General features: G+C 43.8%; 1 long non-coding RNA gene across 1 annotated transcript; it reads right to left on the bottom strand.

Moving 5' to 3' along the window:
• Positions 1-4024: 4024 nt before the first annotated feature.
• LOC125456756 (uncharacterized) lies at positions 4025-4950 on the bottom strand. Its single transcript, XR_007248507.1, has 3 exons — positions 4886-4950; positions 4708-4801; positions 4025-4121 (listed from the first exon to the last, which is right to left on the bottom strand). It is a non-coding gene; the product is annotated as an uncharacterized LOC125456756 (long non-coding RNA).
• Positions 4951-24819: the final 19869 nt, after the last annotated feature.

A 24819-nucleotide genomic window follows, 5' to 3' on the forward strand; every position in this document is an offset into this window, starting at 1 on the left:
GTGTGTGGCAACCTTTGTAGACTGCCATCCTGCTCAGGGCACACTCAGGGCTCCAGGTGGTTCCATCATGGTCAGTGCATTAGGGAAGCGACAGGGGAATTCAATAAGCACAGTTACAACATCCTAAACTGCTGCTTCAAATTTGTAAAAATAGATTAATAGTTAATGCACACAGACAGATATTGGTGACAGAGCTTGGCTGAAGACCAGTTTCCCAAGGGGAAACACGCACACACACACACACACACACACACACACACACACACACACACACGCACGCAAAGACACATACACACAGACACAAAGGCACACACATATACATGCACACAAACATACACAGACACAAACATACACACACAAACACAGACAAACATATACACACGAACATACATACACACAGACAAAGACACACATACACTCACACATGCACAAAGACACACACAAACGTGTACGTATACACAAACATACACACAGAGGCAGAAAGACACACAAATACACAGACACAAAGGCACACACACACATACACACACACATACATTCACACACACACACAGACACACACACACACACACACACACACAAAGTAAAATGTTCAAAATTTGATTATCAGTGCTTATTTAGTAATTTTATATCAACTGTGAGGCAGCATTAGGAGTTTCAGCTGCAAACCACCCCCACTGCTCACCCCCACAACCCTTCTTTGCAAAGAGCAAAAAACAGCCAAGGAGTGAGATTAAGTGTACGATAATAATTTGTTATGGCCAGTGAAGAAGAGTGATTCAGCTCTGATCGTTTTAACTCCTTGTTAGTCACAACAAATTTTTTTTTACATGCAGCTGTCCACTTCAATTAAAATGTAGGACTAGTCAAAATTAAGCACCAATCACAAGCATTTGCTGAGTGAAAGAGAAAGAAATTTTATTACCTAGTCATCCTGTTAAAATGTACTGAAATGCACAATCAACACACACAAACACAGGTAGTAAGTTTACAAACGAGACTGTGTCTGCAATAGACAGAAACATAAAGGCCACACAGTTTTAAAGTTCTTAGAGTCAATAAGGTTTTAAATTTTTGACATGACACCACATGTTTAAGAGTTTAAGTGTTGACTGGTGTCCTTTGCAGTGTGAAATTTAGGTATCTTTGAATTTTTGGTAACTTATTATTTTTCCAATTTATTTTTTGACCAGGGGTTTGCTGAGATTTTAAGAGGCTGACAGAGAGGAAGACAGAGGCAAAGACTTTCAGCTCTTGTTGCCACAACTCTGTCTTTTCTTGTCTATCCTCCTCTGCTCAAAAACAAGTACTGAAATATAGTTTGCTTGTATATTCCCACGTCTGGACCCATGTCTTTCTAAGCTGGGTAACTGGCAGCTGAGTGAGCCATTTATATACTGATACTTGTGACTCAGACACTGACAGGCTCTGGACAGGCAGCAATGAGGCGTAGGCAGAGGAAAATCAGCCAGAAGTGAAGGATGTGCCTGAAGGATGACAGCTTCAACATTGGTTGGGTCTGGTGTAAATGGTGGCGAGGTGGTTCAGGAGGGTTGGCGGTGTTGATGATAAGCTGATGGATTTTCTTTATGCTACGTCGTTCTTTTCTTAAAACTATTTGAAATGGCGCCCAATCACTCCAATAGAGGTAAAGCTTTTTACTGCATTTTACTGTTCTTCTCACTGCAAAATACACGTGACAATAAAATCATGAATCTAAAAATATGAAATTATTAGGCATATGCTAATTAAAACTAAGCGTGCAAATTTATTAATGCTGACTCAAGCTCCTGGTTATGACGTCTGTTGATAAAATGATAATTTCGGGGCAGGTCATTTTGTTTATTCCACATGACTCTCCACGACTGGCTGCAGTCTGGTCAGGTGATCACAGCAGCCATTTTAGGTCAGAGTTTGCCTTTCTTTTACAAAACCATTTTAATCCATGAACCGTCTCAGTTAATAAAACCAGGTGATGGAAAGTGAAAATTTTTAAGTCCGTATTTAGCGGCAAGAAAACACATGTGGAGAGTGTGATATTGTTTGATAAATTTGGGCTCCTGGTTCTCAAAGCTTTCCACCAGCAGGATTTTGCTTCTGGGGCTGTTGTCGACGGTGGAGTGGTTAATTTATTGGATCCTGATCTTTTATTACTTGACTTCATTTCTACTTTCGTCTCAGAATTCCTGTTCCTTACTGCTGCACAGTGACCCCTCACCCCACTCACTCCCCTAGCTGCATAATACCATAAGAATATGAGAAACAGGAGCAGCATTTAATAAGATTCAGTAAGACCATTCCTGATCTGATTAGTGACTATACCTTTCTTCCTTTCATCACATTCTCCCAACCAGTCTCTCACGTTGACTCCCATAAATCTGTCTGTCTGATAAAGAAATGCCATTTATTGCCACTCAGCCTCTTGTGAAGGATTCCAGCACAGGGATAATGGAACAAATGGCCTCCCTTTGTGCTGTAGTGATGCAGTGAGCTAGGAGCAGGAGAGTGGCAGCCAAAATGCATGGGCTGGGTGTGCTGGGGACTGAAGCGAGAGAGTGCCTCCCAGCTCCAAGGGGGCCAGTTCTCTGCTGTCGCTGGGCAAATAGTCACTCGGATTCAGGTAGACTCGAGACATCTGCTGCAGTGATTAACTCTGTGGTCAGTGAATGAGAAATGGCTGCAATCCGAGTAATACGTTTCCTCTGACTTCTCTTTCGGTTCAGTTGAGACAAGAGTCAGACAGGAAGTGTGTTTTAACCAGGCTTCCTGGAACCTGATGGGTAGGACATCCAGGAAGGTTCTGAATGGACCTCACTTGACCCTCTGTTTCTTGCACAGATTAAATTGAACAATACTCTGAAGGTTAGAGAGTAACATTAGTCACGAGCTTCCCTTCCAATGGCTGGCATGCAGGATTGTACAGTGACAATAGGTTCAACACTGTTTGAAAGAGGATCCAAGAAACAGCACAGTACAGAGCTTCACTATGTTCTCAACTTGCATTTGAATAGCACCTCCAACGCAATAAAACATCAACGGGCAATTCACAGTGGGTTATAAAACTGACTTTGACACTGAGCCACATTAAAAAAGATTGTTGAAATAAATTGAAATCTTGGTTCAGGGATTCAACATGAGCTTACCAATTAGATACAAAACTGTCTTGGTGGCAGGAGACAGAGGGTGGTGGTAGAGGGTTGTTTTTCAGATGAGCGGACTCTGATCAGCAGTGTTCCACAGGGATCAGTACTGAGTCCACTTTTGTTTGTCATTTACATAAACAATTTAGATGACAATATAGGAGGCATGGTTAGTACATTAGTGCAGCTGACACCAACATTGGTGATATAATGGACCCTGACCTGCCAGCTGCAGGTGCAGTTGCAACATTTAAAAGACATTTGGACAGGAAAACGAATAGGAAAAGTTTGGAGGAATATGGGCCAAATGAAGGCAAGTGGGACTAGTTTAGTTTGGAACCATGGCATGGATTAGTTGGGCCAAAGGGTCTGTTTTCATGCTGTACTACTCTACGACTCTATGAGTGTCTTAGAAGGAGGGGAATGAGGTTCAGTAAATGAGGTCTAAGATCGAAGTTCTAGGCTGTTGAAGGCCTCCATTGATGGACCATTAGGAGGTTCTCCAGAAGCTGTATTTGGACAAGTGCAACTACCACAGAGGATTGTGGGGCTGAAGAGGCTATCAGTGATACAGGGTGGTGTTAGCACTATGGAGGGATTTGAAAATAAGGATAAGAATGTTAAAACTGAGGGAACGCAGGTCGGTAGCTGACAAACATAAGGTGCACAGCGGTCGGTGTGAGTTCGGACACAGGCAGCAGAGTTCTGAGTGACCCCAGGATTACGGAATGTGGAAGATCGGCCAGAGGGTGTTGGAATCATCACAAAGCAGAGTTCACAACTGGGATCTCCTGATGTGTGTGACCAATTGCTGCATGATGCAGTGTACTTACTTACTGATAGGAAGAGGTATCTCTAGTGCAGCAGTTGTTACTTTTGGATGCCTTCGCATGTAGCACACCAGAGTGTCAGCCTTGGCTCAGCCTGGAGCTGTCTGACTCAGAGGCTGGTGGGAGAATTTCAACGTCTTGCCAAAACTCGCTGTCTCGATACACAAAAGAAGAATAGTTATCAGAGGGAAAGGCACTAAAAGGTTTTCCTGCATTGTTGGCACTTCATTCAAACCGAAGTTGGGGGGGTGGGGTGCAATGGGGGAATTCTGTTGAGAATTACAAACCGGGAACAAGGTTTTTAGGCCCAGTCTTTGTCCATGCTTTTTCTTGAAACAACAAAGCATTCCTCCTTCTATTTAGTCACTTGCAGGATGGACCAGCATTTATTGCCCATCCCTAAGTGCCCTTGAAAAGAATATGATGAACTGCTTTCTTGAATGGCTGCAGGCCATGGGGTAAGAATGTCATCAGGGAAGGAATTCCAGGATTTTGACCTAGCCGCACTGAGGGAACAGCAATACATTTCCAAGTCAGGATGGTGAGTGGCTTGGAGGGGAACTTGCAATTGATGATGTTCCCATGTATCCACTACCTTTGTCCTTCTAGATGGCAGGAGTCACGTGTTTGGAAGGTGCAGCTGACAGAATTTTGCTTAGTTGTTGCAGTGCATCATGGAGATGGCACACACGAGCTTTGGTACTGATCCTAATGAATTTTTAAAAAATCACACTTACCCACCACATCCTTGCAAACAGCGTATCTTCAGTCACCTATCCAATCTAACCTTGAATATTCATATCACTTTGGCCTCAAACCTTCCCTCCGCTTCTGAAATTGACAGCATAATAACTCTCAAATTCAGCTTCTTTTCCCCTCTCAACAAAATCTTAGATTTAACATTGCGTCACTGACCTGTCGTGCTGTTGCTCCCAGCTACTAGAACCATTCTGTTTCTTTGCATAATTTTAATCTCTTGCACCTCATCACTGTCATAATGTGTAATTCTAAATATACAAAAATATTTGGGATTTCAAGATTTCAGTTCTTCTGTCACAGGTATCAGTTTTGTAATCAGAACGGACAAAAGAGATCTTTGTTTTCAAATCTTCCTATTGCCTCATCTCCTCCCTGTATATGTAGCCACCTCCAAAATGACGACCCACCAAGATCTCAGCACACCTTCCTGAACCTGTCTAAATTTCTTTCTTTCTCTAATTTGCTCCTTAAAATCTACCTCTTTGCTCATTTAATCATTTCCTCTTGTGGCTCGAAGACAGGTTTCATGCTTGCAAACCACCCTCGAGATGTGATAATCTGCTAAAAGGGATAAAGAAATGCAAGCGGTTGTTGTGGGAAGAATTCTGCCAAGGGGCTGTAATTGAGGTGGATAGTGTTTGTGTGTGATACCTATTTTCCTCCTCAGATCTAATATGAAACAGTTTAGCCTATGGTTGTGATTCTGGCACTGAAGCCCTGAAACATTCTTGAAACAAGCTTCTATTCCCTCCCTCTGTGAAGATGACCCCCCTGCAATCCCCGTCTGTATAATATGCAGCTTTTAATTGAGAGGCTCCCACAAATCTGCATGATTTTCCCAGCACCAGTGCCGTGTGAATTATAATTTCTTTAAACCTTAAAAAAGAGGAATATGACTGGCTGGTTATTTTCCTTCGGGCGCTGGAATTATGAAGCTGAATTAACATTTTTCGACAGCATCATTAACCCAGGCAGCATCAGCTTTTCATTCCAGCAGCTCAGCCTAAATCCAATTGCCCTGTCAATGGTGCTAGGAAGCCATTGTTCAAAGAGAAAAAATAAATGAACTGTAACCAGCAAGTAAAAGACCAGCTCATTAATGCAGCGTGGCATTTTGCAGATTGTGTAACCTACCCAGGCAATTCACCAGCGTGTTATCAGAGAGAATTTGTTGCCACATCACACAAAGAGACAGTAGGGGTGGTGATCAGTCAGAGAGATATAAGTTAAATACTGGGTGACTGAGATACAAGTAGAAATAGATTTGATAACAGGTCCTTGGTGTTCACATTTTCAGATCTTTCAAGGTCACAACACAAGATAAGAGTATTTAAAAGAAAGGAATGTAACCCTGTGGCTTTTATATATTGGCTCAGAACCCTTGTATATAACCTGAGCTAGGCAGTAACTGAGACAATTGCTTGTAGTTTTAGACATGCTGTCAGAGACATTTGAGGCGAACAGATTCAAGTGCCTTCAGGTGAAGTGAGCATGACACAAAGACAACCATTCCTTCAACATTGACTTCCACTGCAACATTTGCAAGTGGTTATGCAAACTGGGTCCTGGCCATGGCATCACATATGACACAATATCATCCTAGGCTGCCAACCCAATCGGTTTCTAACTTGCTGAACCCTCATTCATCAAAGCAACAACACAATCCTCTATCATTGTAGAAACAAGAGTGAAAGACACAGTTGTACATTCACTGGAATGAGAAAAGAAGACTTGCTCTTAATGTTGTACCTTTCACAGTCTCAGGATGTCTCGAAGTGATTTGCAGTGCTTTTACTGTGTAGTCACTGAAGTAAGGTAGGAAAAGCAGAAACAGCAACATAATAAAGATAAAAAAATTGTCATTTTTGTGATGTTGGTAGCAAAGACACCTCTTCTTTAAAACAATGCAATAGAGTGTTACAATGCACAGTACTTCACAGGATCACAACGTTGTTACTGTGTGGAAGGAAGCCATTCAGCCCACTGTTCCTTAATTGGCTCATTGAACAAGCATCATTATCTAGCACCAGTTTCCTGCTTTATCCCCGGGCTCTTGTTCACTATTTTTATCCAAGTAATCATCTAATGTCCTCTTGAATTCCTCTATTGAACCTGCCCCTACCACACTTCCAGGCAATGTATTCCATGCCCTAACTATGCACAGAGGATCAATAGAGTAATGCCCACAGTATGGGATCAATTCCCATACCAACTGAGGTCACCATATTTAGATTAGATTCCCTGCAGTGTGGAAACAGGCATTTTGGCCCAACAAGTCCACAACACCTCTTGGTATATCCCACCCAGACCCATCCCCCTATAACCCACACACCCCTGAATAAATACTACAGGCAATTTAGCATGGCCAATCCACCTAGCCTGCACATTTTTGGACTGTGGGAGGAAACCTGAGCACCCGGAGGAAACCCACGCAGACACAGGGAGAACATGCAAACTCTGCACAGACAGTCGCACGAGGCTGGAATTCAACCTGGGTCCCTGGTGCTGTGAGGTTGTAGTGCTAACCACTGAGCCACCGTGCCACCCCAAGTTCCCACTTTCTCAACCTTGCCCCATATCTAAGGTGTGGCAACTCTTAGGTTAATCTCAGCACCAGTCATCTCTCTTTCTAATGACAAGTGGGATTGTGGGATTTTACCTTTATCTATTCACCGGGTGGAAAAGTTTGTTCCTCACTTCACTTTGTTTCTTTGACGCATAACTTTAAATCTCTGTCCTCTTGTTCTTGAACCTTTTATGAGTAGTAACAGTTTGTCTCTATCCCCAGCCTCCTCAGGATTTTGTAAACTTATGCTCCAAGCCTTTGTTTCTCCAAAGGGAACAGTCCCATCATGTTTAATCTATCCTTGTGACTGCAGCTTTTCTATTCCTGGAGCCATTCATGTAAATTTCTTCTGCACTGTGTACATTTGTTCACATCCTATAATATGACACCAGAACTGTACACAATACTCTAGCCATGAGGTCTAACAAGTCTCTTATACAAGGTCACAATTCCTCCTTCACCTTTTACTTGAGAGAGCCGATTTAATGGCTGGTCTATGAAGAAGCCTCTGTGATTTACAGGCCTAGTCTTATCATCGCTGGATTGTTAATCCAGAGACACAACTAATGTTCTGGGGTCCCAGGGTCAAGCACCGCCATGGCAGATGGTGGAATTTGAATTCAATTAAAGACAAACTAAAGTCTGGAATTAAGGATCTAACGAAGACCATGTTGATTGTCAGAAAGGCCCATCTGGTTGACTAATATCCTCTAGGGAAGGAAAGCTGCTATTCTTATCTTGTCCAGTCTACATGTGACTCTAGATCCACAGCAATGTGGTTGATCTTGTAACAGTTTTCTGGGCAATTAGCGATGGGCAATAAATGCTGTCTTAGCCAGCAAAGCCAACATCCCACGAATGAATGAACAGCAAATAATTGGGGAAAATAAAGAAATCTGTTAATGTAACTAAGTAATGTTTACAGCAGAGGATCTGCCTATTCTCACACAAGCCCAATGTTTTTATTCCAACCTTACTCACCTAACCTCAAAAACCATGATCTGGAAAAAGGGATATTCACTTAATCAGAATTGTAGAACTTCACCCTGGAGACAATGTAACTAGGACATAATCATCTGCAGAACAGCTGACTCGGTGGACTGAGGTTATTTCTGATATTCAGTCTACTGATCATTTAGTTTCTTTTGTGTTGAAAAGATTGAGTTATTTAGTGCTTCGACTTAAGCAACATAATTAGGAAAGTAGAAATTTAATAGAGAGGGACTCAATTTGATTTGAATTATCTGTTAGGAAAATAAAGGTGAGATGAAGGGATTTTTTATGCAGCAAGTTATATTGATTTGGAGTGCACTACCTCAAAATGATTGTGAAATTAGATACATTCAGAAGAAATTAGATCTACATTTGAAAAGGTAGAGAATTACAGGGGTATGGGGAAATAGCAAGACTGTGTGACTAACTGGATAGATTTCACAAAGAGCTGACACAGTCACGATGGGCTGAGTGGCCCATTTCTATGCACGGTATTCTGTGATTCTTTCATTCTGAGAACAGTCCTGCAGATTGTGTGGAGTTCTGTGTGCACAGCACCACCAGGGGAGCTACATGTCTCAATTTTAAAGCATCTATCCTTTAATTACATGCATTATGCACAAGAATAGCCAGCAATTTCTTCAGACACTCAACCCTTTGATTATAGTCAGATCTGTTTAACTTACTGAACCTTTTAAGACAAATATAGGCTTCTGTCAGAAAAAAGACAGAGCCTCTCGCCTTTGAGCCTGCATCACCAAGCCACATTATTTCAGCTTCTTCAACATAACTGTGTTCAATTACATTATAGAAATCTCAGTTCATGGAGATAAAAATAATACCCCCACCCCAATCTTTACATAAGCCAGAAATTGACCCAGTCCAACCCCTAAACTGTGTTTAAACTCAACAGTGAAACAGTATGTTATACACCAGCTGACCATGGAGAAAATGGAGAAATTCATAGAGTCATAGGTACAGAGTTATAAGGCATAGAAACAGGCCCTTCTGCTCAATATGTTAATGTCGCACGACAAAAACAAAGCTTACATTCATCCCATTTACCTGCACTTGGTCCATATCCTACTAGGCTGTAGTATTTTAATTACTCACCCTCCACCATGCTCTCAGGCAGCATGTTCCATCTTTTAATCCACTCGTGGGACGTCAGTGTTACTGGCTGAGACAGCATTCCTTGCCGCTCCCTAGTTGCCCTTGAGAAGGTGGTGGCGAGCTGCCTTCTTGAAGTCTACCTGCTGTGCGTTAACCAACAAGGCTCTTAGGGAGAGAATTCCATGATGTTGACCTAGCAACACTGAAGGAACAGCAATATATTTTCAAGTCAGGATGGTGAATGTATCTGCTGCCCTTGTCCTTCCAGATGGAAGTTGTCATGGGTTTGGAAAGTGCTGTCTGAGGATGGTTGACAAATTTCTAAAGTGCATCTTGTAGATAGTATGCCCTGCAACTCCTGGGCGTCAGCGTTGGAGGGAGTGGACATTTGTGGATGTAGTGCTGATCAAGTGGGCAGCTTTGTCCTAGATGATATCAAGCTTCTTGAATATCGCTAGAGCAGGCATATTTCTACCACCCTTTGGGTGAAAAATCTCTTTCTCAGATCTCGTCTGAACCACTTGCTCCTCACTTTAAATTTATGCACTCTGTTAATTCACCCAGGCTTCCTACACCTGATTACACTGCCCATGATGTCTCTGTGAGTGTGCCAACATAGAAAGTAGAGGAGTACATCACAGTACAGGCCCTTCGGCCCATGGAGTTGTGCCGATCTATTATCCAACTCTAATATCAAACTACCCTGCATACCCTACATTTTCCTGCGATTCATGTACCTATCCAAGAGTCGTTTAAATATCCCTAATGTATCTGACTCCACTACCACGACCAGGAGCACATCCCTCACACACCCACCACTCTCTGTGTAAAGAGCCTGCCTCTGACCTCTCCCCTAGATCTTCCACCAATCACCTTAAAATTATGCCCCCTCGTAATAGTCATTTCAGCCCTGGGAAAAAGTCTCTGGCTATCCACTCTATCAATGCCTCTCATCATCTTGTACACCTCTACCAAGTCAAATCTAATCCGTCTTTGCTCCAATGAGAGAAGCCCTAGCTCCCTCAACCTTTCCTCGTAGCTGCATTTTTGGATAATTAATTAAAATATAGGGGACTCCATGACACTAAAGCTGTGTTCAGCGCCTATAAATCACAAAAATACGATGGTGAGGGAGGTAACAGCCAGAATTGACAGCCCAGTGTTCACACTGTGAGTTTCTAATAGGAATTAATTACAATTAATTTGATGAAAAGTACATCAATATAGATAACACACTAATTACAGTAATTGGTAAATGAATGGCAGACACTACCATCCTCTTTAACACCACCTAATTGGTCTACATATGACATTTTAGTTGGATTTAATTTCCTCTTTGTAAATATTTATATGTGAACAAACTGGGAGAAGATTAAATGAGAGAAAGTGAGATCAAAGTGGCGAGGGAAAGAATGTAAGGTCTGAAGCTGCAAAGGTCCTGAGGATTTCTTAGATACACAATGAAGACATGTGCTTCTCTTTTGTGAAATGTCAGGCTTGTAAAGTTAACAGTCATAGACTTTCTGTGAGATAACGCTGGGGAGGTGTTAAGGCAGGTAAGGCAGGAAATAAACTTGAATTAAAAATTATTGCTAAGGGATGAAATGAATCACAAAATATGGATTAGGAGACACCCAGGAAAGACTTAATTTGACACGTACCTACAGGCATCATTGAGATGAATAATCAGTCAATTTATGTTTGATTCTGATCATCTGAGTTGGAGATTCTTTTAACTTGTAGACTGCTTGGAAGCATAAAGGAAAGAATTTATTTCATGATTTTGAAGTTTGAGGGACAGAATGAGTTTAAATATAATAGTGTCTTCACCTTTCACATTTACCTTTAATTCCTGAGACCATCACGGACTAAAATCATTTTTACAAAAGCCTAAAGAAAGACTTAAAATGACGGTAATGTTCACCTGAACATAACGTGTGTCAAATTTGGCAAACCATATGAAATACATGAAATCATTTGAAATGAATTTACCATTTCATCCAAAGGCATTGAGATCTATTGAGACAAGCAAGAAGAAACTTATTTCTGCTATTTTTATTTACATTTGTATGAAAAGGTGCACAATTGGTCATAATAGCAATCCTAGGATCCCTACAGTGTGGAAACAGGCCATTTGGCCCAACAGGTCCACACCAGCCCTTCAAAGGGCAGCCCACCCAGGCTCACCCTCCCTACCCTATCTGCATAACCCTGTACTTCCCATGGTGAATCTACCTAACCTACACATCCTTGGATACTACGGGCAATCTTAGCATGGCCAATCCACCTAACTCGCACATCTTTGGACTGTGGGAGGAAACCCATGCAGACATGGGGAGAACATGCAAACTCCATACAGACAGTCATCCAAAGCTGGAATTGAACCTGGGTCCCTGGTGCTATGAATACTAACTACTAAGCCACCATGCCACCCTAAATGTCTGTAAATATCCAGTTAGATATAAGTGGACACAGCTTTGTGGATGCACAAAATATCAGGTGAGGAGGATTGCCATAATATAATGCAATTTTTTTTCTCACATTTCAGTTAAAATGTGGTAGCAATCAGAACTAAGGAACCAATCTCAAGTGAATGAAAGTAAATAGAGTTTTATTACTCATAAATTCTGAAAAAATAATAAAACATTACATCAAACACATCCACAAATACAGGTAATAGGTTTAAAAGGAGATAACTCCAGGAAAGTAAAGAATATACATGTTAAAAAGTCCTTAGAGTCCTTGATTTGCTGTCATTGAACCAGCAGCTGTCTAACAACTGAACAGAAAGCCTTTTTTTCTCTTTCTCTCTGTTTCCTTTCCAACATGTTGAAAGTCAGTGATAGGGATAAAACATATTGGGTAAACATCCTTTCAATACAAACTCAAGGATTGTACAAATTTTGCCACTGCTATGGATACAAGACATCAACGAAACAGTCACGATTTCAGGTGAGATAGGCGAAACAAATTCCTGGGTGACAAGCAGGAAAGAAATTAAAGGAGACTTTTCTGTGCCTATGATAAATGTGGGGTAGTAAATGTAATTGAGAACAGAACAAGTTCAGAAGAGAAGTGAAATAGCATATAAGAGAATCAAAAAGTGTTATGGAAAAAGACTAAAAGGCTCAATGGTTAGCACAGCTGCCTCACAACGCCAGATACCCAGGTTTGAGTCCAGCCTTGGGCCTAGGGCCGTGTAGAGTTTGCACATTCTCCCTGTGTCTGCAGGGGCTTCCTCTGGGTGCTCCAGTTTCCTCCCGCTGCCCAAAGATATGCGGGTTAGGTGGATTGGGCATGCTAAATTGTCCATAGTGTTCAGGGATGTGTAAGTTAGATAGGGTAGCAATGGGGAAATTCAGGGATAGTGTAGAGGTTGGCATTGGGTTTGGGTGGGATGCTGTTTGAATGGTTTATGTGGATTTGATTGGCCCAATTGCCTGCTTCCACACTGTAGGGATTCTATAACTGGAAGCTAAAATAATGGGGAAATTCTAAAGTCATCTATAAGCACATTAATAGGAACAGGCCAAATAGTGAGGATTAGAGCCAATTAAGGTCCAAAAAGGGGATTTCCACTTGGAGAGAAGAGGCGTGGCTGAGGTGTTAAATGAATGCAGTTTTTACCTATTAGAAGGAAGCTCAGGAACTGGAAGGGTTTAAAATTGATGAGGAGGACTTACAGTATGAGATGTCAATACTCAAAATCTCATCAGGCACCAGAGCTGATCAAAACCCTTCCATGGATATCGAAGAAGCAAGAGAGTGGAAATCGCAGAGGCACAGGCAACAACTTTTCAAACTTCCAAGAAATGAGGCTGGAGAAAAGGAAACATCATGCCTTTGTTCAAAAAAAGGTTGCAAAAATAAGCCCTGTGATTACAGACTAGCAGCTTACCTCTAGAGGCGAGGCAACTTTGGGATTCAATTAAACAAAAACAGAAACTGCAGCAGGAACTCAACACATCTGGCAACATCTTTGGAGAGAGAAATGGAGTTAATGTTTTGAGTTCAGTAACCCTTCTTCAGAACTGTGCGACACAGCAGACCTTTGAGGAAATGATATGCCATGGAATTAAAGTACAAGAAACAACCTGGATACAAAATTGTCTGAAGGATTGGAAATAGAGTATGATGGCTAATGGGTTTTTTTGAACTGGAAGAGTTTTTCTTACAAAATAACTTTTACAGAAGTCTTAAAAATGTTAGAAAATCCTTTGCAAACACTAAGTGCTCTGGAGTTGGAATGCACTGCCTGGATGCGTGTGGAGGTAGGTTCAATTGAAGCATTCAGGAAAGCAGTAGATGATTATTTGAATTGAAATAATGTGCTGGGTTGAGGGGGAAGGACAGAAGTTTGGCATTTAGTTAACAGAGGGCCAGTGCAGAAACAATGGGTTGAATGGCTTCTTCTGTTTGAAATAGTTCTCTGATTCTGCAACTTCAGATCTCCATTGTTCTCTGAGAAGGCCCAGCAAGCCACTTAGATTAGTGGCAAATAGAGATGGGTAATAAATGCTGGCCTAACCAGGGATGGTCAGATATCACATGACACCAGGTTATAGTCCAACAGGTTTGTTTGAAAACGAAAACTTTTGGGGCATAGCCCCTATATCAGGTGAAGAAGGGTCTGTGCTCTGAAAGCTTGTGATTGCAAATAAACCTGTTGGACTGTAACCTGGTGTCGTGTGACTTCTGATCTTGTCCACCCCAGTCCAACACTGGCACCTCCACATTATTGTCAACCTGAGATGGTCACAGCACATGAACGACTTGAAAAAGAATGAAAAGAAAGCAAGACCTGGACAACATGAGGCTTTGGACTGTAAGTGGCAAGTAACATTGTAGATATTAACATTAAGGTTTGCATAAATGAAACAAAATGTAATATTAAGAAACATTAAAGTGTGCCCAATTGAAAAGGTTTATCAGTTGGATTGTGACCTAATGATTTTCATTGGTTCTTATGTGTTCCTGAGTTTTGCTGAAGGAATGTGTGTATGTGTTTAATTAAATGCAGTAACTCAGCAGTAATGTAATGAATTGTCATATTAACACTGAAAGACTGGAGTCCTATTTTGAAACAGTGAATCAGATGTGATGGGGCACTGTTTGACAACTGAGCAGGGTGTACTTGATTACAGAAGTATATCGTGTCAATACCATATGGTTAATTGGATGATATAAAGGTGGCTGCTGTACGAGAAAAATAAATCTCAGGTTAACATTTCAAAAATCAAGAGATAAGCCTCTTTCCAGGAAAACAAGAAAGTCCTATGTTAAGTGATCAAACTGATCGTGGAAAACATGACATGTTTGTGATGTTTGCCAGCGGTCAAACTGATGATTTGCTGGAGACTGGACATTGTTAGAGTTAGTTTGCACAGTTTGTTTGTATAGAGCAGGAGTATAAGAAAATTTGCCGCAGAGAATATTGAGCGAGATTGAATCAGTGGCTAGACATTGAGATGCAAGAAAGATAATTATCTGATCTCCTGCCAAGTGACATGATCAGTTCACTTCTGATTGTCAGTGTGGAGATAATGGGAACTGCAGATGCTGGAGAATCCAAGATAATAAAATGTGAGGCTGGATGAACACAGCAGGCCCAGCAGCATCTCAGGAGCACAAAAGCTGACGTTTCGGGCATAGAACCTTCATCAGAGAGGGGGATGGGTTGAGGGTTCTGGAATAAATAGGGAGAGAGGGGGAGGTGGACCGAAGATGGAGAGAAAAGAAGATAGGTGGAGAGGAGAGTATAGGTGGGGAGGTAGGGAGGGGATAGGTCAGTCCAGGGAAGACGGACAGGTCAAGGAGGTGGGATGAGATTAGTAGGTAGGAGATGGGTGTGTGGCTTGGGGTGGGAGGAAGGGATGGGTGAGAGGAAGAACAGGTTAGGGAGGCAGAGACAGGTTGGACTGGCTTTGGGATGCAGTGGGTGGAGGGGAAGAGCTGGGCTGGTTGTGTGGTGCGGTGGGGGGAGGGGACGAACTGGGCTGGTTTTGGGATGCGGTGGGGGAAGGGGAGATTTTGAAGCTGGTGAAGTCCACATTGATACCATTGGGCTGCAGGGTTCCCAAGCGGAATATGAGTTGCTGTTCCTGCAACCTTCGGGTGGCATCATTGTGGCACTGCAGGAGGCCCATGATGGACATGTCATCTAAAGAATGGGAGGGGGAGTGGAAATGGTTTGCGACTGGGAGGTGCAGTTGTTTATTGCGAACCAAGTGGACGTGTTCTGCAAAGCGGTCCCCGAGCCTCCGCTTGGTTTCCCCAATGTAGAGGAAGCCACACCGGGTACAGTGGATGCAGTATACCACATTGGCAGATGTGCAAGTGAACCTCTGCTTAATGTGGAATGTCATCTTGGGGCCTGGGATACGGGTGAGGGAGGAGGTGTAGGGGCAAGTGTAGCATTTCCTGCGGTTGCAGGGGAAGGTGCCGGGTGTGGTGGGGTTGGAGGGCAGTGTGGAGCGAACAAGGGAGTCATGGAAAGAGTGGTCTCTCCGGAAAGCAGACAGGGGTGGGGATGGAAAAATGTCTTGGGTGGTGGGGTCGGATTGTAGATGGCGGAAGTGTCGGAGGATGATGCGTTGTATCCAGAGGTTGGTGGGGTGCTGTGTGAGAACGAGGGGGATCCTCTTTGGGCGGTTGTGGCGGGGGCAGGGTGTGAGGGATGTGTTGTGGGAAATGCGGGAGACGCGGTCAAGGGTGTTCTCGATCACTGTGGGGGGAAAGTTGGTCCTTGTAGAACTTGGACATCTGGGATGTGCAGGAGTGGAATGTCTTATCGTGGGAGCAGATGCGGCGGAGGCAGAGGAATTGGGAATAGCGGATGGAAATTTTGCAGGAGGGTGGGTGGGAGGAGGTGTATTCTAGGTAGCTGTGGGAGTCGGTGGGCTTGAAATGGACATCAGTTACAAGCTGGTTGCCTGAGATGGAGACTGAGAGGTCCAGGAAGGTGAGGGATGTGCTGGAGATGGCCCAGGTGAACTGAAGGTTGGGGTGGAAGGTGTTGGTGAAGTGGATGAACTGTTCGAGCTCCTCTGGAGAGCAAGAGGCGGCGCCGATACAGTCATCAATGTAACGGAGGAAGAGGTGGGGTTTGGGGCCTGTGTAGGTACGGAAGAGGGACTGTTCCACGTCACCTACAAAGAGGCAGGCATAGCTGGGGCCCATGCGGGTGCCCATGGCCACCCCCTTAGTCTGTAGGAAGTGGGAGGAGTCGAAAGAGAAGTTGTTGAGGGTGAGGACGAGTTCGGCTAGGCGGATGAGGGTGTCGGTGGAGGGGGACTGGTCGGGCCTGCGGGACAGGAAGAAGCGGAGGGCCTTGAGGCCATCTGCATGCGGAATGCAGGTGTACAGGGACTGGATGTCCATGGTGAAAATGAGGTGTTGGGGGCCAGGGAATTGGAAGTCCTGGAGGAGGTGGAGGGCGTGGGTGGTGTCACAGACGTAGGTAGGGAGTCCCTGGACGAAAGGAGAGAAAATGGAGTCCAGATAGGTGGAGATGAGTTCGGTGGGGCAGGAGCAGGCTGAGACAATGGGTCGACCAGGGCAGGCAGGTTTGTGGATTTTGGGAAGGAGATAGAAACGGGCCGTGCGGGGTTGGGGAACAATGAGGTTGGAGGCTGTGGGTGGGAGGTCCCCTGAGGTGATGAGGTCATGAATGGTGTTGGAGATGATGGTTTGGTGCTCGGGTGTGGGGTCATGATCGAGGGGGCGGTAGGAGGTGGTGTCGGAGAGTTGGCATCTGGCCTCGGCGATGTAGAGGTCAGTGCGCCATACTACCACTGCGCCACCCTTGTCTGCGGGTTTGATGGTGAGGTTGGGGTTGGAGCGGACGGAGCGGAGGGCTGCCCGTTCTGCAGGGGAGAGGTTGGAGTGGGTGAGAGGGGCGGAGAGGTTGAGGCGGTTAATGTAAGTGTGTAAGTGTGGTTTGGATTTTGCAATCTCCTTGTACTGTACTCTGCTCTAATGAATAATATTGCGTACATACCACTGTTAGAGCTACCTTGAGTTATTGGTTAAACCAGACAGATCAGGGAAAGTGAGAATGAAAGTTTGCATATTTGTACCACAAATGACAGGCAATGGCGTTCTATAGGAAGAAAAAAACTAGCCATTGCTCCCTGACATTCAATGGTATTACAATCACCAAATCCCTCTCAATCACCATGCTGGGAGTTACTGTTGACCAGAGGCTGGATTGAACGAAGTAATGTCATTTTTGCCTCCATGGGGGTATTTTCTCTGTAACGACTATGCTTATGTTATATCGCTTAATGTAAGAAAATGGATATGGACGTTTGATATTGACAAAGCCAAGAAACATTTATTACAACTAGCTACAGCACAACACTACATTTCTCAAACACATCAGTCTCTATACTAACAGATTACACAGCGCAGCATATTTCTTGTAGCATGTAATTCTCAATTTTTTAATTCATTCATGGGATGAGGACATTGCTGATTAGGATAACTTTTATTGTCACATCCCTAATTCCCTTGAAGGCATTTTAAGAGCCAACCACATTGTGGTGGTTCTGAGGTCACATTTAGGCCAGGCCAGGTAAGGAGGGAAATTCCCTTCCCTCAAGGGCCTTAGTGAACCAGATGGGATTTTCCTGACAATCAACAATGGATTCATGGTCATCATTAGACTCCTAATTCCAGATGTATATTGCATTCAAATTCCGCCATCTGCTATGGTGACATTCGAACCTGGAACCCCAGAATGTTACCTGGGTCTATGGATTAACAGTCCAGTGATAATACCACCAGGCCATCACCTCCCCCTGAATTAAGATGAGGTCTTTTATAGCCTTAGGTCACATGCTATGATCATGATAATGTCATGAGCATATTGCTTAAAGATATACTGACACACTGACTGGAACTCACAACTCAAGTCATATGCAACATTGGTCCACATGCAACAAGACTTGTACCACATCCAGGCTTGGGTTAATGAATAGAAAGTAATATTCACCCATGCAAATGCCAGGTAATGACCATCGCGAGCAGGAAAGAATCTAACCACCACACCTTGACATTCAATGGCATCACATCACTGAAAACCCACTATCAACATTCTAGAGGTCACAATTAATCAGAAACTGATCTGGACTAGCCATATAAATACTATGGTTACAACAGCAGGTCAAAGCTTAGGAATCCCACTGTGAGTAACTCACCTCTTGACTCTTAAATGTTCAACCAACTCATCTACAAGGAAAAAGCTAGGAGTGTGATAGAATACTCTCCATTTACCTGGATGGGTGCAGCTCCAACAATGCTCAAGAAGCTTGATACCATCTAGAATAAAATAACCCATTTGACAGGCATCACATTGACAAACATTCAGTTACTCCACCACAGAAGCACAGTGATTGCAGCATGTACCATCTATCAGATCCAGTGCAGTGACTTCCTAACTGTGCCTTTGAAATTGGTGTCTTGTAACAACATCCACAAGCTCCCCTCCAAACCACACACCATTCTGACTTTGAAATATATTGCTGTTCCTTCACAGCCACAGGAACAAAATTCTAGGAACCTCCTAAATGCAGTGGGTGTGTTACCTACACCACATGGACTGCAGAAGTTCAAGAACGCAGCTCACCATCACCTTCTTAAGGCCAACACGCAGATGGTCTACATAAGTTGGCCCAGCCGGAGACATCCTCATCACATGGGTGAGGAAAAAAAATTAAAAACTGTGACACAAGAGCAGCACAGAGACTGAGAATTTTGCAGCATGTAAGTCATTGCTGAATCCCCAAAGCTTTGTCATCAATGACAAGTGTTGGGTTTAATGTTAGGTATCAGCATTATGATAGCATATGCAGTCCTGCCCCCACCACACTCACAGGCTGTGCACTCCTGGCAAAGTTGCATGAAAACCCCTACAATGTGGAAGCAGGCTATTTGGCCCATCAAGTCTACACTGAGCGTCCATATAGCATCCCACCTAGACTCACCCCCTACCCTGCATTCCCCATGGCTAATCCGCCAAGCCTACATATCTTTGGACTATGAGAGGAAATGGAGGAACACCCAGAGGAAACCCACGCAGACACCGAGAGAATGTGCAAACTCCACACAGACAGTCACCCAGGGGTTGAAGTGAATCTGTGTCACTGGCAGTGTGCAGTAGCAGTGATAACCACTGAGCTACTGTGCTGGCTTATAATGTACCAATATAAATATGGGAACAATATTTGAGTCACAGGGTGATTTTAACTTCCTGGGAATTAAGAGCTGTTTTGGGAAAAGGAAAGATTCAACATGACAAAGTAAATTGAGTGCTTTGGAGAAAGAGCTGGGTCTGGAGGTTAATTGAAGCCTAAACCTTTCACTGTGGTGGTTCACCAAACAATGCTTTGGGACTGGAAATGAGATTTTTGATATCCTGATGCCATTTATAGAAATAAGAAAGGCGCAATGGATTCACTAAAACACAAGATATCCAGTGTAAAAATACCTCTACTTCAGGGTTAGGGCAATAGACCTATATTGGAAAATGTGACAAGATGAGCATACCTGGGAATTTTATCAGCACAAGGATAAATGGGCAACTGCGGAATGGATTTGAGGGTCCCGATTTGTGCTCTAGCTTCCACGTCCTTTAATGCAGACAGATTTTATGCAACATATATCTGACATCTCTTTGACCCGATTCCCAAAGCACGCCCCAGTTTGACAGCACTAACTCATAATGTGCGCTGAACATCATTCACACTGATAACGAAATGTGAGGCTGGATGAACACAGCAGGCCCAGCAGCATCTCAGGAGCCCAAAAGCTGACGTTTCGGGCCTAGACCCTTCATCAGAGAGGGGGATGGGATGAGGGTTCTGGAATAAATAGGGAGAGAGGGGAAGGCGGACCGAAGATGGAGAGAAAAGAAGATAGGTGGAGAGGAGAGTATAGGTGGGGAGGTAGGGCGGGGATAGGTCAGTCCAGGGAAGACGGACAGGTCAAGGAGGTGGGATGAGGTTAGTAGGTAGTAGATGGAGGTGCGGCTTGGGGTGGGAGGAAGGGATGGGTGAGAGGAAGAACAGGTTAGGGAGGCAGAGACAGGTTGGACTGGTTTTGGGATGCAGTGGGTGGAAGGGAAGAGCTGGGCTGGTTGTGTGGTGCAGTGGGGGGAGGGGACGAACTGGGCTGGTTTTGGGATGCGGTGGGGGAAGGGGAGATTTTGAAGCTGGTGAAGTCCACATTGATACCATTGGGTTGCAGGGTTCCCAGCGGAATATGAGTTGCTGTTCCTGCAACCTTCGGGTGGCATCATTGTGGCACTGCAGGAGGCCCATGATGGACATGTCATCTAAAGAATGGGAGGGGGAGTGGAAATGGTATGCGACTGGGAGGTGCAGTTGTTTATTGCGAACCGAGCGGAGGTGTTCTGCAAAGCGGTCCCCAAGCCTCCGCTTGGTTTCCCCAATGTAGAGGAAGCCACACCGGGTGCAGTGGATGCAGTATACCACATTGGCAGATGTGCAGGTGAACCTCTGCTTAATGTGGAAAGTCATCTTGGGGCCTGGGATAGGGGTGAGGGAGGAGGTGTGGGGACAAGTGTAGCATTTCCTGCGGTTGCAGGGGAAGGTGCCGGGTGTGGTGGGGTCGGAGGGCAGTGTGGAGCGAACAAGGGAGTCACGGAGAGTGTGGTCTCTCCGGAAAGCAGACAGGGGTGGGGATGGGGATTCACACTGACTTCAATAACAAGATGTTAACTTCTAATAGAAGCTCAAGAAGTAATGCTGGATGTGCTGTATTATATCAGGGGTGGTTTCTATTTCATTAGAACCGATGGCAGCAAATTCCTACCAGTCACTCAAGGCAAGTAGGTCTATGGAGCATTATCAGCACCTGGGCCACTGGATTGATTTGCGTGCGTGCACACACACACGCACACGTTAAGCAGAGAGATTTATACCTTGTATCTATCCAGGCCCCCCTCATTGTCTCACTGATTATGTTGCTTCAGTGACCGGAAATGATGCAGATAATTAACTAAACTCCAGTTTCATGCTCAGCTCTGCTGCCCAAGCAATTCAGTACTACCTCTAATGTTCCCACTACATTGTCAAATGACAGCAGCTAATACTTCTATTACGGCCAGGAATAATGGCCCTGTCTAACTTTTCCTCTCATTAGCCTGGGTATATACAATGGCCAAGTAGAGGCAGTGGTTTGGTGGCAATAGCAAAAGGCTAGTGATCCAAACTAATGCTCCCAGGCACACAGCAGCTTGAGGGATTTACCTTCATTCAATGGAAGCCAGCCTCAGTAACAGTAGCCATGAACATATCACTGACTGGTATGAAAACCCAGCTGATTCACTAATCTCCTCTGGGGAAGGGAATTTGTCATTATTCAGACCTTCAGCAATATGGCTGACTTTTAACTGCCCTCTGAAATGGTGAGCCATTCAGTTTAAGGGGCACATGGAATAGACAACACTTGCTGGTTTTGGCAGTGTTAGCATGCAAAGTGAAAGGTGAAAGATGATGTACCATCAATCTACAACCTACCGTTGATCAAATTTACTTCAATGCCTCTGCGTCAACAAAATAATTGCATTTATTGAGCGACTCTAATGTGCTAAAACATCCAAAGGCACCACACAAGAGCACAATCAGTTAAATTTCAGTACCTGGTCATATTAAAATATATCAGGCTAGAGTTTATTTTTATTCATTAAAAGAATGTGGGTGTCATTGGCTTGACAACTGTTTATGCCCATCCCTTGTTGCCCTGGACAGGGTGGTGGTGAGCTGCCTTCTTGACCCACTGCAGTCCATGTGCTGTAGGTAGGCACACAATGCCCTTTAGGAGGCAATTCCAGGATTTTGACTCCACCACACTGAAGAAATGGCGAAATATTTCCAAGCCAGGATGGTGTTTGCCTTGGGGGATGATGTATGTTTGGGAGAGATCTGTAATATTGCATGATGGAATAAGCGTCCTAACACTCACTCCTATGTGACATAGCCACACGTATTAAACACAAAGCTGTGATTCATTGTGAACATCCTGCAATTTTTTTCCTTCATGAGATGTGTGTGTCACTGACAAGAGTTATAGAGTCAGTGTCATGCTGCACAGAAACACATGCTTCAGTCCAATTCCCTCATGCAGACTAGACATCCCAATCTGACCTAGACCCATTTGCCAGTATTTGGCCCATATCCCTCTAAACCCTTCCTATTCATGTACCAGATGTCAATTAAATACTGTAGTTGTACCAGTCTCTACCACTTCCTCTGGAAGCTCATTCCATGCATGCATCAGGGACCTGTGTGAAAATGCTATCCCTCACGTCCTTTTGAAATCTTACCCCTCTTACCTTTAAACCTATGCCATCTAGTTTTTGATTCTGCTAGACTGGCAAAAAGACCTTGGCTATTCACACTTCCCATGCTGCTCATGATTTTGTAAACTTCTATAAGGTCACCCCTCAGCCTCTGACACTCCAAGGATAAAGGCCCAGCTTATTCAACCTCTCCCTATAGCTCAAACCTTTGAGTCCCAACAACAGGCCTGTAAATTTTTTTTGCACCCTCTCAATTTGACAACATCATTACTATCGAAGGGTGACCCGAATTGCACGCAGTATTCTAAAAATGGCCTCACCAATGTCTTCATCTGCTGTCCTTTCCTAATTGCCCTTGAACTGAGTGGCTAGCATGGGGTTTCAGATGACATTTCAGAGTCAATTGCTGTGGGTCTGGAGTCACATATGGACCAAACCAGATCAAGCTGACAGATTTTGTTCCTTAAAGGTCATTACTGAATCAAGTGGGTTTTTCATGACAAGCAAGAAGAGCTTTGTGGTCTGCATTACTGAAACTAGATGTAAGTTCCACCAGAGCCGCATTGTGATTCAAACTCAGGACCTCAGACCATTAGCTCTGTGGCCTCTGGATTAGTAACTCAGTGACATTTCCACTCTGCCAGCAAAAGCCCTGGGAGAGAACATTGAAGGGAGAAAGTTGGAGCAGGAAGAGAAAGTTTTCAATGCGGTGGATTCGAAAATCTGAGAATTCAAAATGCACCACAGTAACTCTTTTGTGGACTGGCTCCAAGAATACGATGAGCTTGAAAGCTGCTGTGTTGTTGGAAAAAGAAAACCAAATGTTTCAATAACACTCTTCAAGGAAGGCACTCTCAGTCTGACTTCCCAATTCACTCTGATGCAAACCTGCATGACATGACTTAGCAAGGTTGATTTCTTTTTAATTTCTTACTGTTGTGGAAAACATTGTATCAGTTACCTGGTTTAAATCAACATTTCCTAATTTATTCCAGTACTAAACATTTAACTTTCTCCCTGTTTAAAAATAAACTTGCTTTAACACCATGCCTTTAAAATCTCCAGGGATATTGGGATCCCAAAGTGCTTAAAAGTGCAAAGTAGGGAGGCAATGGCCTAGTGCTATTATCATTGGACAGTTAATCCAGAGACCAGATCATGTTCTGGGGACCTGGGTTCAAATCCCACCACAGCAGATGGTGGAATTTAATTTCAATAAACATCTGGATTTAAGAGTCTAATGATGGCCATTAATCCGTTGTTGATTGTTGGTTCGCTTTAGGAAAGGAAACTGCCATCCTCACCTGGTCTGGCCTGCATGTGACTCCAGCCCTACAGCTATGTAGTTGACTCATAACCCAGCACTGTCCCCAAACTGTGAATAAAAAACTATTGGCTTTTATTGTCTTGTGCTGTGGCTGAAGACATCAGTTAGTAGGAACTCCCATCATTTCTCAGGATGATTAAGGGCTGGGCTTTGTAGCTACAATAACTATATTTTAAAAAATGATTAATTAATGCCATATGTAATCAGAAGTCAGTAATCTAATTAAAGTTTTATTTCTCTCTGTCTCTCTTTCTTTCTCCACAGGTGCAGCCTGGCCAGCAGTGGAGTCCAGGGGCACTGGCTGGCCTTGAACCCATTTAGCAAGAGCCACATTTGCTGTGGTCATTCCAAACCTGCTGTTTTATTGATGGGGTCATCAGATGAAGGGTCTAGGCCCAAAATGTCAGCTTTCCTGCTCCTAAGATGATGCCTGGCCTGCTGTGTTTATCCAGCTCTACACGTTGTTGTCTCGGATGCTCCAGCATCTGCAGTTCCTACTATCTCAGTCTCAGCAGTGATAAACCCTTTGGCCTTCTTGGCACTAGATCATGCTATCTGTGTCTCAGAACTTAACATGGCTGTAAAGTGAAAGGTCATAGGATATCTAGACATTGAACACTCCAATGACATTATTTGTTTAAAAATAAGGGGTAGGCCATTTAGAACAGAGTTGAGGAAAAACTTCTTCACCCAGAGAGTGGTGGATATATGGAATGCTCTGCCCCAGAAGGCAGTGGAGGCCAACTCTCTGGATACTTTCAAGAAAG

Source organism: Stegostoma tigrinum, chromosome 12, assembly GCF_030684315.1.
Source record: "Stegostoma tigrinum isolate sSteTig4 chromosome 12, sSteTig4.hap1, whole genome shotgun sequence".
Classification (NCBI taxonomy): domain Eukaryota; kingdom Metazoa; phylum Chordata; class Chondrichthyes; order Orectolobiformes; family Stegostomatidae; genus Stegostoma; species Stegostoma tigrinum.